The sequence below is a fragment of the Ursus maritimus genome, unplaced genomic scaffold (genome assembly GCF_017311325.1).
Source record: "Ursus maritimus isolate PB19 unplaced genomic scaffold, ASM1731132v1 scaffold_8, whole genome shotgun sequence".
Classification (NCBI taxonomy): Eukaryota; Metazoa; Chordata; class Mammalia; order Carnivora; family Ursidae; genus Ursus; species Ursus maritimus.
Genome location: NW_024426996.1, coordinates 38,884,694 through 38,901,277, shown reverse-complemented (window position 1 = coordinate 38,901,277; position 16,584 = coordinate 38,884,694). Strand labels below are relative to the sequence as shown.

The 16,584-nt window shown below is 43.3% G+C and overlaps 1 long non-coding RNA gene across 4 annotated transcripts in view; it reads left to right on the top strand.

The window, feature by feature from the left end:
- LOC103672752 overlaps positions 1-16,584 on the top strand; it is a 27,270-nt gene extending 10,686 nt beyond the window's left edge. For all 4 annotated transcript variants that reach the window (XR_005833484.1, XR_005833483.1, XR_005833487.1 and 1 more), the window contains 3 exons: positions 11,726-11,828; positions 13,114-13,498; positions 15,745-16,584. This is a non-coding gene — a long non-coding RNA (uncharacterized LOC103672752). The remainder of the gene's footprint in view (positions 1-11,725; positions 11,829-13,113; positions 13,499-15,744) is intronic.

Genomic DNA, 16,584 nt, shown 5'->3' with positions numbered 1-16,584 from the left:
GCTTTTAACTTTACAACATAATATCAACTTCTTTTCCAAAGTTGTTGAACAAAACTATACAAAGAGTGTATCCTTTCCTTTGCTCCACATCCTCATCAATACTGTCAGACTTGACTTTTTGCCAAAATCGTTACGTATTCTTTTCATCCATGAGTAATACCTAAACCTCTTTCAGCTATTTATGTATTCAGTTTGCGTAAGTTCTTGGGGCCAAAAGCTTCCATATGTTTACTATTTACTGTATAAAAGTATTTCCTGTTCCAGCCCAGCAGGAGATTTGAGGTATTTTTTGAGAGTTTAGAGTCTGTCTCTAGGCTAGCTTGTTCTTTCCATGGGTTACCAAAAACAATACAAAAGATGTATGGAAAACCAATTATAATAGATCTTCTGTCTGTCTGATGCTAAAAATGTTCCTATTTTCCCTTTTACAGAGTTCCTGGAAGTTGGGACTTGATTCTGCATTCAAAAAAAAAAAAAAAAAGTTAAAATAACAACATGTTAACCATATCAATTATCCACCCCTTCACCCCCCCCCCCAAGTGAATATCAAAGTTTCCAAATGAAAAGAACAGGTATGGATTTAAGATGACTGAGTAAAAGAAGAAGAAAGGACGTAGGGATAGACAGGAAGTGTAAAAGAGACTCTTGGGCTGTGGGTTTAAAACAGGGTATAAACATGTAAAACGAACGCTCAAGCGTTCGGACCGCAATGCCATGAGCACGGGCACTGAATTCCGGTTCAAAAGCAGGTTGCTAGTAGTTCTTTAGCATCAGAGGAAGACTCAGAATCCTGCCTTTTATTCTGGCTTTAGCAGTAAAGGCAGTTTTTGGTATCTTGAGCAATAAGATAGACTTATACCTTTAAAATATATTCTCCTCAGGGTGCCTGGGTGGCTCAGCCGGTTAAGCACCTGACTCTTGATTTGGGCTCAGGTCATGATCTCAGGGTCATGAGATCAAGCCCTGCATCAGGCTCCATACTCAGTGTGGAGTCTGCTTGTCCCTCTCCCTCTGCTTCTCCCCCCGCTTGCTTATGCTCATTCATTCTCTCTCTCTCTCTCAAATACATAAAATCTTTAAAATATACATATATTCTCCTTATGCTCTGCTGTTGTCAGAGAGACTAAGATATCGCTGAATCACATGTTTGGATCGTTGAGCTCTAATTGGAGTTGTTGTCCATTATTTTACTGAAGAGCTGGTGCTGGTGGCAGCCAGTCTTTCCCAGTGTGGGGCGGGCATTGCCGACCTGCTGGTCTCTCCGGCTTCATTCCCTTAGCTGCTACTTCAGTCTTCTGGGAAAGCCTGGTGTCTGCTTGACACCAAGGTCACAGGGATAATGGAGTCGCCCCTCTCAAGTTTTGTTCTGACTCCGTTGTTTGAGATAAATTGGGATAAACTGGGAAGATTTGTTCAAGTTTGTCCAGTAAGATCTGAGCTCTTAATTTCGGACTCAGTGTAACAACTTCAGGTGCGTGCAGAACCACCTGCCAGCTCACAAGGACAAGCGCCTGTCCTCCCAGAACACGCTGCGCTTGACTCAACAGGCAGGAAGGCTGAGATGCCAACCCGTCCTTGAATACCAGCCATTGCAGCTGGCCACCAGTGCCCCAGGGTTTTGTCAGGCACAGGTGTCATCAGGTTGGTTTTCAATGCTTCAGCCCTGCTGTGGGATCACATCTCTCTTGGCAGCTGGAAATCCAAGGCTTAAAAATACGAAGTGCTGCCTTCTTTTAAGTTCTGCGTATCCAGTGTGCACTGTTACATGTGCTGTGTGGAGTTGCTAATTCAGTGTACTACTTCCCAAGCATTCCTCTTTAAATTTGCTTTCCTCTTGCCTTGGACACCCCTCTATTCCAGGAAACCCAGCCGAATTAAGAGCAAAATGAAATTTGAGTTAATATAGTCCTGACAAACAATGAGATGTCCCAAGTACTGATCATTCAAGATATCACTTTGGGGGCACCTGGGTGACTCAGTCAGTTAAGCGTCTGACTCCTGAGCTCAGCTCAGCCCTTGACCTCACGGTTGTGAGTTCAACCCCCCAGTTGGGTTCCATGCTGGGCGTGGAGCCTACTTAAAAACAAAACAAAAATAAAACAGAAAGCATCACTTTGCCAAGCGTCCCTTTTTCTCATGTGAAGACGGGATACAACACACACCTTCACCTAACTCACAGCTTTGTTGTAAAGTTCATATGATATTATTGTAGGGAAGTATTTCTAAACTGTAAAGTGCTTGCTTATGGAAGATATTATTGTTCTTTCAGTGACCATGAGCTAAGCATTCAGTGGGGCATCTCCTAGGTGGCAAACTGGTAAGAACGGGTTATAGTTTCAGTCTTTCTGGACTGCAATTTCTTTAAAAAAAATGTTTTTTCCTGAAATGGTAAAGTATGAGGGTTGAAATCAGAACTTTAAAAAAAAAAATCAAATGCTGTCTGTATTGCTTTGTCATAAGACGTATCCCTGGGATGGAATTTCTCAACGAGCGAGATGGGGATTGGTGGGGGTGAGGATGGTATATCTTTAGCAGGTTTCTCATTAGCACTTCTACACTGTGTGTTGATTTGAATTTAGTTGTTGGGTTTTTTTTTTTTTCTCAATTCTCATGGGCACGTCTCAATTTATCCTTTCATCTATTAATGAGGAAGCATTAATAGGGCAGAAGATGAGTAGCGAGGAGTTAAAAATAAGCAGGAACAAATACTCTATGAGTTGGTGAGTAGATTTTTCTAGGCTGTCTTGGCCTCTGAGAATAATGACCAGATTGAAATTGTTTTATAATAATTTGTTCCTGGGCCTGTCTTCCCCACTAAATTACATGCTCTTCTGTGGGGGAAGGGTCTTACACATTTATATCTCGCCAGCATTCATTAGGAGTATCTGGCACTTCATAGGTGCTCATTATTTGCCTNNNNAACTGAACATAACCAATGGCATCTGGCATGACTTGATTTAGGACATAAGTTGGAAAGACACTGCTCTGTGTTTTCAACAATGAGGACTGACCAAGTTCAAAACCAAAACATTACATTGGAAAAAATAACTTTCCAGCCTTCTAATATCTTTTAGTGCTCACTGCCTGAAACAGCACAGAGCTGATTCCTATTTTTGAATTGCATACAGAAAGCTCATCCCTGCTAGAACAATAACAGCATACTTATTGAGCAATTACTCTGTGCCTGGCACAGTCATTCGTCTTAAACGAGTTAACTCATGTAACCATCAGAGGAAGCAGCATTATGGGACAGGCACTCTTCTCGTCTCCATTTTGTACATGTAGTAACTGATGTAAATGGAAACTTATAAACTTTTCCCCAGAATATGTATATAACTGTGCCCAAAACACAAACCTAGTGAGTGGTAGAGCAGGGATTCAAATCCAGAAAGTCTAGCTTCTGCATCCATGTTCTTAGCCAGTACACTAGATTTCCTCTTTGCATGAAGTAGCCATGTAGGCAGAAGAGCCTTGAAGGGTGGTTGTGGAAAGAGAAGAAGTAAAGCCAGGTGGTGCCTCCCGGGACAAAAGTAAGGCAGTGTCCTGCGTCTATGCCAGCTCCACTGTGGGGCGGAGCCAGTCTGGAAGCAATGTCTCCCTCCCTGTGGCATGTGTTTTTTTTTTTTTAATTTTTATTTTATTTTTTATTTTTTAAAGATTTTATTTATTTATTCGACAGAGATGGAGACAGCCAGCGAGAGAGGGAACACAAGCAGGGGGAGTGGGAGAGGAAGAAGCAGGCTCATAGCGGAGGAGCCTGACGTGGGGCTCGATCCCAGAACGCTGGGATCACGCCCTGAGCCGAAGGCAGACGCTTAACCTCTGTGCCACCCAGGCGCCCCTCCCTGTGGCATGTTTTAAAACAGAAACATGGTGACCAGACATGGCTCTGACCCAGTTAAATGGATTAGCTAGTAATTTCAGTTAATACTACCAGCACCACCAGCTGGGCTGGCTTTCTTTTCCCCACATGCTCTTCTTTACTTGGTACGAACATAACTGAAAGATGACATTATGTGACTAATATAGTGGACAAATGAGAAAAGGTGTCAACATCTGACAGAACGGAACAGAAAGGTTGGCTTCAACCAGACCAGCTGGATCTTAGTGACTATGGCTGCTACTTAATCCCTAGATTTAGAGTTTTGTTGAGTTGATTAAAGAATCTCCTGAAACTCTTATTGAAACAAATCCTTCAGTGGTCTAGACTTTCTACAGCTACTTACAGAAAATAGCAAGATATGGAAAGTTGTTGGCGGGAGGGTGTCTCTGAAGGACTTCCAGCAGTGAATTAATCATTAATTAACCCTGGACCTAGAATTCTTTGTGCACACACTGAGTTCTTTTCACTGGTAGCCCAACTCATACTCTAAGTTGAAACTTTGTACGTAGAAACATGGCGGAAATGGTTAAAGACAATAATAAAACCTTGGGCTTCTTTGTGCTATGAAATACGTGGAGGAAATAGTCAACCTCCTTAGAAATAAATGGGCAAACAAAAGAAGGCAATCCCACTTCCGTAATCTCCTCATGGGAGATCTGCCTGTTGTTCAGGTTGCTTTTCCAAAAGGCTATCTCTATAGTGATTGTTACGAATTCAGAAAAAGTTTTCTCTAGACAGAACATTATAAATTGTAGATAGAATCCCAGGCTCACCCACAGGAGGGAGTGTAACTAAAATGCTACGTATTTGATACAGAAAAAAAACAAGGAGAAAATCATCCTGTGTTGAAATATCCTAAGGAAATTTAATAAGCTATCATTTCACTTCGAAGGTAAATGCTTTAGAAACAGCAATTTTAATTAAACCGTGGCTCAGAGAAATGAGGTTCTGGTGTAGATATTGAAGGGGGTTCAGGGAACTTGGAGGAGGCTAGAGGTTTATAGCCCAAGTCTGATGTATCCCACGAGTCAGGAACAGTCCCTGACACACTGTGGGATGTGCGGTGAATACATATTGGATGCAGGGTGGTTGAACTTTATTTTCACTTCAGGAAGTAGGACTTCCCCATATTGTATAAAGGCATAATCATTAGAGCTGTATTTGGGTCAGAGATGAAATAAAGAGGGGTAAGGAGAGAGAAGGGGAATGCGGAGAAGCGCTGATGTGAGAAGTAGGTTGTCTGAGACATAATTAATGAACGATAAAGAAAAAGCCAGAGATTACTTGGCGCAGTCCTCTCCTCTTCATTCTTCTACCCAAGGGAGAAGGAAGAGGGGATAGGAAAGGTTTTGGGCCTTGCATTTCCTGGGCCAGCCACCAAGAGGCGCTGTCAGGCCAGAACAGTTCAGTTGCCGGCCAGAGCTCTTTGCAGGTGGGAAGAGAAAGAAGCAGAGAAAAAATTATTTTGAGTGTACAGGATTAGTTACAGAGGGAGTGTTGTATATCTTTATTGGATTATATGGAGGGGATATATTCTAAATCCTCATTAATGAATGAAAATATTAAACTGGTATGGGATATTGGAAAGAGCACTAGGCAAAGAGTCAGACCTGCATTTCAGTTTTAGCTCCTCTACTTAATAATCACATGACCTTGGCTGAGGTCTTTGGTTTTTGTTTGTTTGTTTTAACTTATTTGAAACTTAGTTCTCTTCTCTATAAAATGTGGCTAAAAACTTGCTTCCTTGCCTCCTTCAAATGTGATCCAGTGAGATTCTGCTCAGGAAACAACTTAGAAAACTATAAAATGACATTCACGTTTCCAGAAGTGTAATAATTTATTCATCCAGAAAAGTGAAGGTGTTGGGCCAGATGACCCCTGAGATCCCTTCTCCTGTACAATTCTAACGATCAGCATGGGTTTATACGATCATGCTATCCTCCAACAACAGTGTACTAACGTCGCTGACCTGCCAGAGGGGAATACAATGGCCTATTCCAGGCTCTGTCCCTGGTATGCTGAACACCATGTGCCCAATATCTACTTCAAAGGACTACTAAAGAGCCCATGAAACATTTTGAACCAAGGTGGTTTTTAATATCCAGCCTATCTGTTAAATTAATGTGACCAAAGACTTAGCCATCTAACCTGGAACATCTAGGTGTAAAGGGGGTGCTGTGATTACACCAAGAGAGCAGCATACAGCAGAAGCGCCCCAGGCAAACCTGGATATCTGGTCCCCTTATTATACGTAAAACATACAATTTCTCACTTAGGTGTGGATTGTAAAAATATTCCTGTTGAATTTAGGTATCCATGCTGCTGTTACAGATTAGCAAGACGCCGTTCTGTTGGAATCTTAGAGGACAGAAACACATACTCCTAACCATGGTAGTGAACAGGGGGCTGTTTTTTGCTCTTAAGAAATTATATGGTTGCAGCTTTGTGGTTACAGATCAGAGAATACACTAGCTTCAGATTTCCTTTCGTTGTTATTCACTTTGAATAGGTAGGATAGAAATTTGTCTGATGGGGTGAGTATGCTTGGGCCCCTGCCTGCTTTGGGTATTGTTAGTATGGTTGTGCGAATGCTTAGTAAGTGTGAATATTCATTACATCTCAAACAGAGTTTGGTCCTGTGATCAAATATAAACAAAGGAACAAAAACCAGCCTGTACTAGAGATTTCCACCGGCATAGCCATGTGCTCAGGGCTTTTCAAACCAGATAATCCAGGAGGGGGGAGACTTGTGAAGTAAATCGAATTATCGAATCTCTTTGAAAATGTCTCATGCCCTAATACACCTAGAAATCAGACAAATAGATTTCTGCTCTGAGGGGAAAAATCTCAATATTTTCTAAAGAAAACCATTAAACATAAAGAAAAATTTGCACTACTGAAGCTAGAAGCAAATAACAAAAAAAAAACCAACTTCCTAAACAGTTTGTGGAGAGAGAAAATGGCACAAGTAAGTCAAAGTGGCAGATTATAAATATCCTTTTTAAAAAAGATTTATTTATTTATTTTAGAGAGAGAAAGAGAGGTGGGGGGTGCAGAGGAAGCAGGAGAGAGAATCTCCAGATTGAGGAGCCCAACTTCAAGCTTAATCCCATGACCCTGAGATCATGACCTGAGCCAAAATCAAGAGTCAGACGCTTAACCGACTGAGCCACCCAGGCGCCCCTGTAAATATCCTTTCTATGTTTGAAGTTATTCATTTTGGGTAACCCACTTAGCTTCCTAATTCTGTTTGACTTAGGAGAACATTACTTAAATTAATTAGATCAATAGGCTGCAGGGTAGAGAGAAATAGGTTTCTTTCTTAGAAGAGGAGGGGAGCTCAAAAACTTAAACACTGATGATAGAAATTAGTCTGGTGTTTTAAAAATCTAATCCAGTGAAGCCACACACAGATAACTGAGAGTCAAGTAGAATTGTCATATTGCTCTGTAGCCATTTACTTACTTTAGAATGTTAAAAAAAATTAGAGTTTTTTTCCTGAAGAGGTTCGTATTCCCAGTGCCTGACTCTGAAAAAGGCTGTTCATTTGTCATTCTGGGGACACTTCATCATTTATTTTTTAAAAATGTATACTGGGTTCTACAATATTTTTGCCTGAGCCCTAGTTGCATAGTAAGGAGCAGTAGTTAGGAACTTTCCTGGTATTGCATGTGTGTGTTGGGTAGACGGTTAGGCTGCCCGTTTGTAGGCTGTTGTAACCTAATGCAAGCACGCATAACTTCCTCAGGTTGTTTGTGTATTTTGAAATGTCTAGAAAAGACTCTTTGAAGAATGCAATTATCTCTATGTGAATATACTTGAATCAATTATTATTTTTTATGGTCCAACCACCATTCTTATTTTATGACTGTAATTAGGTAATGAATAAAATGACATGCACCTGGTACTTCGTAGCGCTCCAAATTATGCCGAAGTCCAACCGTGCACGCTGCTTGTTGCCATGAGACTCAGTTATATGGGCCTTATTTTTTTACCCAGTTGTTTTTATGAACAGGTGTTCAACTAATGGGATAAACAGAGGGTATGCAGCTAGAGCCTTCTTATTAACATCACAAAATAATTGAAAAGGACAGGTACTCTACAAAGTCCAGCTCAGGGGATAACTCTGAACCTATCGTAGGTCGTTTCTCTGAGCATTAGAGAGATGTTGCAGAAACACTGGACTGGGGGGCACCTGGGTGGCTCCGTCGGTTAAGCATCTGCCTTCGGCTTAGGTCATGATCCCGGGTCCTGGGATTGAGTCCCGAGCTGGGCTCCCTGCTCAGCAGGGAGTCGTCTTCTCCCTCTGCCCCTCCCCCCCCACTTGTGCTCTTTTGTGTGCTCTCTCTCAAATAAATCTGAAAGAGAGAGAGAGAGAGAGAGAGAGAAAGAAAGAAAGAAAGAGAAAGAAAGAAAGAAGGAAGGAAAGAACGAAGGAAGAAAGAAAGAGAAGGAAGGAAGAAAAGAAAGAAAGAAGAAAGAAAGAAAGAAAGAGAGAAAGAAAGGAAGAAAAGAAAAGAAAAGGTGGGTGGAGCCTCGGAAGACCCTCACTCCGCTTCTAGCAATGTCACTTACATCTCTAAGTGACTTTGGACAACTTAATTGCTTTTTTTTAATTGCTTTGAACCTCCATTTCTTCATCTACCATTGAAGCTACTCGCACCTGCTACAGTAATTCTACCCCCACCTATCTCACAGGGTTGTTGTAGAATTCAATAAGATGGTTTATGTTTATGAATAGCACTATAAATTACAAACACTATATAAATACAAGGGATCCCTATTAAGGTTCCTATCCCTTTCCTGGTGACTCAGGATCTGATGTTAGGCAATTGAAAACCATCAGGTTTTGCCAACATTAAAATAGCAAAACATTTTAGAAACTTCACTCAACCCTATGACTAATAAGATTTCTTAGAACATTTCATTTGCTTTGTCCAGGTAATTAATGACCAATATGGAGAAACGAACTGACCAGCTCAATGAAGAAAATAACGTTGAGGAGGGATGATCACTGAAGATCACACTCTAAGTTCCAGAATATTATTTCTGTCTCTCATTAAAGTCATAGTAAAGCACTAAGGAACTCAGAAAAACATCTAAACGTTTGAAACACTAGACTAGGACTTGTGATATCGTATCTCCATTTCTCATGGATAATTCAGTATTCCTCATTGCTTAAAGAAAACATGGGCCACCTAGTGCAGCCCTTTCCCTGTTCCCCATCAATCAGATCTAAAGGATACTCAACAATACGTAGGAGTATATTCATTATGGCATTATTTGTGAGAACTGGAAGCAGCAGAAATGTCCAATACTAGAGGATTCAATGAGCAAAGAGTGCATAGAAATAGACCAATAAAAAGCAGTTAGAAACAATGCATTAGAGGAGCGCCTGGGTGACTCAGTCATTAAGCGTCTGCCTTTGGCTCAGGTCATGATCCCAGGGTTCTGGGATTGAGCCCCCCATTGGGCTCCCTGCTCAGCGGGAAGCCTGCTTCTCCCTCTCCCACTACTCCTGCTGATGTTCCCTCTCTCACTGTGTCTTTCTCTGTCAAATAAATAAAACCTTTAAAAAAAAGAAAGAAAAAGAAACAGTGCATTAGAAATACTAGAAATATAATTGGCAACATAGGTAGATCTTAAGAATATGCTGTTAAGAGAGAGAGCAAGATAAAGGGTAAGTGGGAGAGCAGAAGAAATAGAATAAGAAGTAAAACCTAAGAAAGGTCTTGTGTATGCCACAAATTAAGGAATATGATAACATGAGCCTCAAAACAAAACAAACACTTTAAAAATTAAAGAACTGTTGGGCTGCCCCATCTTTCAGAGCTTACCTGTATAATTCTTTCTAAGGTTTTGTTTTTTCGTGGTTTTTTTTTTTTTGGTTTTTTTTTTTTTTTTTGCATAATGAGGGACAACTTCCTGGCTCACTCAGTACCCTTCATGCCAGTCCTTGGGCTTGGTCTGTTTCCTCTCAGCTGGCAAGATGAATAGCTGCTGGTTGACCTCCATGATCACTCTCAAGGCTTTTCAACACCAATATCAAATGGCTTTTCTAGCCTTCTCTTATCCAAGTTATCCTTTTGCTGTTCCTTATAGATGTGGTTTTATTATTATTCAGTCATCTAGGAGCTCTTCTGAGCTAGTTCCAAGTGCTAGAAGACTCCCTTTTAAATTGTGGAACCTGAACCAGGTATAATGCTAATGAAAGAGGAGATGACCTCCCCCCTTTTTTAGTCCTGTTTCATTCACGCCCATGCCAGCCATCTCCAAAGGATGCCATTCTACTCCCCAGGAAAAGCATGAGGAATATGTAATAAAGGGACAGAGACTTCCAAGCACAAGTTATTGAATTAGAGTATTTTCTAGAATAGACTTCTCTCCTGGGCACCAGTAGACTAGAAATTTGGAAAAGAGTGAAGGGCATAGGAACTGGGGACATTGTTTACATAAATTTTCTTAGGGAGAAACCACACAGGAAGGAAATGAAAATACAGCAGTGAAGACTAGACTATCTAAGCAGATCCGTCATGTCCTCAAGAGTTCCAGGAAACTTCCTTCGTGACCCTCTGGACCTAATGGCTACAATGGCAGCCCTTAGTTCCCTGCCTAGTACAACTAAGAGATTAGAACTGGTCAATGTCTGCCTCAGATTGTTTCTGGTTTTGTTTTTATTTATTTATTTTTTTAAATATTTTATTTATTTATTTGACAGAGATAGAGACAGCCAGTGAGAGAGGGAACACAAGCAGGGGGAGTGGGAGAGGAAGAAGCAGGCTTCCAGTGGAGGAGCCTGACATGGGGCTCGATCCCAGAACGCCGGGATCACGCCCTGAGCTGAAGGCAGACGCTTAATGACTGAGCCACCCAGGCGCCCCCGGTTTTGTTTTTAACATCAAGGGACAGAGTATTTCTGAAAGATCTGGAGGATTTTCATGTTTGGCCACATTTTGTCAAAACTACCAGAAGCAAATTACAAGAAATTATATAAGAATGGGTAAAAATTAACTTCTCTACTTTTAAAAGAGCTTCTATCATTAAGCAAACATAGCCATAAGCTAACATTAGAACCTGAAGCAAATAGAGTAATTTGACCTTGTGATGAACAATTCCTTGAGCCCCTAGCATTCATGTTGAACTTCTGTTTGGCAAGCCAATATAAATATGCCAGCTCTCCATCTGGGCTGTACGGATGCAATGCTTCCCCCCGGGAACCTGAGTCACAGAGGGAGTGAGTGACTCGGCAGAGAGACCAGAATGAGGCGTGGGGAGGCCTAGGTTCCAGAGCCAGCTCAGCCACCAACTAATCCTGAGATGCAGGACAACTCACTTTACTCCTGAACTTTATGTATGGTATTCATAGGTGACCATATGGTTTATTGCTCAGGCCAAGTCTTTTTTAAAATGAAAGGGGGTGCTATTAGTAACCCACTGGGACAACAGCTATCTCGGGCTCCCTCTGTTTTTAAGTTCCATTAGAGCTGAATGAGAACTGAAAATAGGACCCAGGTTCCTGAACATCAGACCCATACTCTGCTCCCTAGGCCAGACGGTCATCTGCTGGGACTTGTCTACCCTGGTATTCTATGGAAGAATGTTTAACATATCACTTGAAGATCGATGAAGGGAGTTTCCCAGCAAATCGAAAGGACAGCCTGACCTGTACCTGTTTGGTCACGTATCCACACACCCAAACCCCGTGTGTGTTCAGAATCAACAGCACTGGAGTGCCAAATCCACGTCGGGGTCAGTGAAAGGTGGGGCCGCCAAGGGAGCCAGGGCCAGGAAGAGAGCAGGTGCACACGCCCCCTGCATCAGGAGAATCCCTTATATTTGCAGCCTCAAGCCAGTTCTCCACCAACCTGGCCAAGGCGAGCGGACAGGATGGCTGTGGTCCGGGGGCTGCCTTGGGATCCTCAGGTGCTGGCTTTTAAATGGGCAGGTAAGTACTTTCTAAATTACTCTGGGCCATATGCCATCCTTCTGCATAGTTCTGTTGACCATCCCCATTCACTCGGCTTTTTAAAGTTTGAGGGAGCCGTCGACAACACCTAAAAATTAATCTGGGTTCGGTCATGAAACAGCCTAAAAAAAATGTCCACGTGAACTAAACCATCCCACACGAAGAGAATTTGAAAACAAAGGGAAGGGGCACATGTTCAAAGAAAAGCCATCCAAAGAAGGCAGAAATTCTGTCACTGATCTATAAAACTATTTTATCAGCTGTGCAATCATGGCACTCATTTTTCAAAAAAATTATTTTTGATGAAACACCGAATGGCCAGAGGAAGAAACACCAGGCTTCCAAACAGCAGCATTAAACCAGTGTTGGCTGCCTGCCTGGTGCCAGAAGCCTAACCCTTTCCTCCAAACTTAAGTGCCCTGTCTCGGGGTCTCTCAGGAGCCTGGATGGTGCTTACCTTCTCCCTCCTCTTCTCCCTCCTCTCCTCGATACTGTGCTCACCAGTGAGGACTCTGTGCCCTCCGCGCCCCACTGCTCTGGGCTCTCTGCTTCTCTATGGGGAGCTTAATCACACACCTGGCCACACCCTCTGCAGATGCAGGACGTGCCACACACAACAGCCACTTGCCAACCAAAGCCGCAGCAATCCCAGCTTTCCGAGGGAGGAAAAGACTGTCAAGGACCCAGAGTCCCAGGAACGGAGGGGGCCCCTTGTCTCAGGCTGCAGGGCTGGGTCCCCAAGGTCCCCTTGTCACTAAAGCTAGGCAAGCTGTCCTGCCAGTGCCCGCCATCCACACAGGAGGGGGAACCAGGTAATATCTATAAAGCCCTGTGAGCAGAATTTCTTGACATTTTCTCTCCACTGTAGTGTCCTTAAGGTGGTCTCTGTTTTTCAGAAAGATAAATGCAGCCATCTCCAGTAAGCACGAATGCGTTTAACAAAAAATAGACCAATTCAGAAAAAGCATTCTGTCGGGCCCCACCATCCATAGGGAATTCCCTGTGGGTTGGGCTTTGAGGAATTCTACTCCAAACCCCCAATCTTGGTATATTTTCCCCCAGCAAGTTGCTTGCAATTTTTACCAGGAGGGATTATACATTTTGCCTAAAACTTTGATCCTCCTGATTGCCCCTAATGGTAATTATATTTAGATAACATTTCAAAGAATTCCCAGATACATTATCTTGCTGGAACCTATTTAACATATCCTGGGACATAACTCGTTAAACAATTATTGTCTATTAACATCATAACTTTAATTAGTTTTCCAGAGATGGAGAAGCAAAGCCCTGAGGAGATGAGACCCTGGAAATCAGATACATTTGGACCGGAAGGGAGCTGAGAAACCACCTAACACACGGAGCAGGGGCAGGCAGAGCAGGGGAGGGGTGTGGTCCCATGAGCACCCCTGCACCCACACAGGAGCCATGGTGAGGGACAGACAGAAACAGCAGTGGCCACAGAGACAAACTTCACCTGCTCACTTCACCCTGCTGTCCAGCACCAACCTGGAACTCACAGTGAACAGCCCCTGCGGGGCCCAATAGACTCATTCCAATGCTGAGAATTCATGCTAATTCCTGAAAGAACAACTTGGCTGCCCCCGCACCTCAGCAGAGAACCTGGTGTGTCTGCTGCGGCTCTCTCAGTAAGTATAATCCTCTGGCTTTTACCAGAAATTTTTTGAGGGAACGAAAGGAAGCCTTCGTTTTGAAGCATCCCTTCTTGCCATCCTTTCTCATGTGTTGTTAGTACAGTCCTTAAATAACGCACCTTTGAGGTTCTGAGTATTTCTTCCTACTGGCTGCCCCGAGCCTGTGTGGGTTCCAAGGATTTGCTTGAAATGCGCTGGGTGCCCTGTCCTAGCTAGAACTGCAAGTGTGGTTTTTGAGGACCCAGTAGCATGGCCTCAGAGGTTCCTCTTCCTCTGGGATCCTGCTGCTGTCTTCCCTGGGCTGTGGGACGAGGTGGTTGTATGGGCAGGGGCAGACCCGCCCTCTCTTTGGGCTTCCCTAGCCTCCTACGTCAAGGGAGAGGTTGGGGTTTCACTGGTTCTCATTTCTGAAGCACGTTAGATTACCCCGGGGAGCTTTAAAAAGCAATGCCAGGACCGCACACCCAGGGATCCTTATTTAATTGGTGAGGGTGGGGCCAGTCCTGGGTGTTTTTAAAAACAGTTTTCCAGATCTGCAATTGCCGAGTTAGATGATCTCTGGAATCTTCCAGGTTCTATACAAGCCCACAATCCTGACAATCTGGTCCTCCGTATTATTTATTGAATTGTTTTTTCCAAATATACTTTTTATTTTCAGTATGTTGCATAGGCTGATTTTTAGAAATGCCTTTAATTATATAGAAAAGATGTATTGTTAAAGTATTGTTTGTTGGAGCATAATTGGCATAGAATCCTGCACATGTCTAAAGTATACGATCAGATAAATTTTCACCTGTAAGAAATGGTTACCACAATCACAATAGTGAACATATCCATCACCCCAAAAAGTTTCCCGTGCCCCTTGATAATCCCCCCAGCCCTCTTCTCCCCACTCCTCTTCCCCAGGTAACCACTGATCAACTTTCTGTTACTATAGTTTGCATTTTCTATCATTTTATACCAATGGAATCATACAATATGTTCTATTTTTCACCTGGCTTCTTACTATGTCCTTAAACTTTAGATGTCAAGCTCTTTGAGAACAGGAGCCCACCTTTTATTTCTTTTCTCTTTCTCCAGTCCCGCAAGTTGTCTTTGCCCAGAGAAACCCCGTAATCATTATTTGCTTGACGGGCATCAGACCTTGGTGACCTTACACGTGGGCTTCAGTTTGGCGGCCAATCCCCACGCCTCCTCTGTAGGTTCCTAGCCCGCAGTTTCAGCTCAGTTTAAAAATCATACATTGGCTTAAATGCATTCATTTGGGGTCCGTGGAGTTCTAGGGCTCCAGAAAATGAGTGTCGAGGTGTGTGTTGGGGGCAGGGGGAACTACCTGGGAAAGGTCCTTGGCTTTCACCAGATTCTTGATCACCAGATTCTTGACCCCAAAGGAGGAGCTATGGAATTTATGTCGTGCTTTATTCCTATTATGTCTTACATGTATTTTAGGATGGTGATGCCTAATTGTAACTCCTCCACCGTCTGCTCCCACTCCTCCCCCCTCCCCCTCTCCTCAGCACCTTTATTTTGCCTGCCTCTTCTGGTTATAGGTCTCCCTGCTCCACTAACAGCCCGTGGAGTTGGCAGTGCTGTTCTCCGGGAACTTTTCGCATTCCCCTTCTCTTCAAGACTTTCCCTCCTAAGTTACGCGGAGTGTGGTGCCTCTTTATTCAAAGATTCCTATCCCATCTTACCTAACACTTCACCTAAATACCTGGATACCACTGTGCTCAAATATCACAAACCTCCATTGCCTCAAAACCCCAGAGCATGGGATTCCTTTTTATCTTAAACAAGATCAGTGTTTGCATTGTTGTAAATAAGTATAAGAACCAGACGGAACAAGAAAAAACACTGCGGAGTCACTGCCGAGCTGCCTCTCCATCAACCAGAGATACCTCCTCTTACTCCCCTCTACCGAACACAAAAAAATATTAAAAAGTAATACAGTGTCTGATTTGAGACCGAGATGAATAATAGCAACATCAGCTTCTAAATAACTTCATATGCATCTGGCACAGTCACCCAATCATGGGTTTCAAAGTGTCTTCCAGAGATTGGAGAGAACAAGAAACACATCTCACCTGCTGGCCAAAAGGACAAAATGGGCTCCACCTTGCCCCCAGTCCCCCTAACCCCTAGCATGTTTGCGAGGGTCTGCTCTCGTCCACCCAGCCATGCTCTCTGGCTCCCTGCTCCGGACCAGCTCTTTAACTTTCATTCTCCCTTTTCCCCGGCAGAACAGCAAATGCGGTAACTAGAGCGTTGCAGTTTCTACACGATCTCATCCCTCGGCAGTAAAGGCAAACCTCTGAAAGTTACTTACGTGGAAGTGGCAAAGGCAAGCCCTGGGTTTGGAAGCTGAGTTTGCTGATGCCAGCCCGCTTAAATAGCTGGCCTGTCTGACGCGGGCTGTTGATGGCACGTTTATTTACGCCCGTGAGCGCACGCTCAAGCAAGGACCTGAAAAACCTGCAGCGTGGGCAGCGGGGGAGCAGCTGAAAGTATGCCCAGGTCACATCTCTCCTGGTTATTCGAGTCTGATAGGCAGGCGGCAACTTCTGAGTTTCATGGAACTTTCTCGGCACCACCTTCTTGTCCCTGATCTCTTTCTTCGCCAAGCAAGACTCTTCACCAAGATTACACGAGAGATGCAGCGGAGCGAGGAGGGAAGAAACAAAGGACCCTGGACCGTTGTGCCAAGTTCCTTATTTTGAATGGGCTTCTAGTTAGATGTTGGCGTATTTTAAACCATGGGCTTGGTGAGGTTGATTTGCCAGTTCTGTGGGCTGGATGCCAAGTTAAGAGCCTGGACAGTTGCCCAATCAATGAAAAGTTGGGTGGGGGTGTGTGTGTGTGTGTTTTCCAGGCACAGAATGTACAAATTAAGAACAGTTATAGGGGAGGTTCAGGCTAGGATGATACAATGTTAGGTCCCCTTCAAAAACGATTTTAATTTCTTTCTTCTGCGTCTGTACTTTCCTCCTGACTTCCCCTCCCCTTCCTTTGTTAATGAAATTCCTATCTAAGAGTTGAAAGATTCCCCATGAGGGCGCAAATAAAAAGCCAGTGTGTGAGCA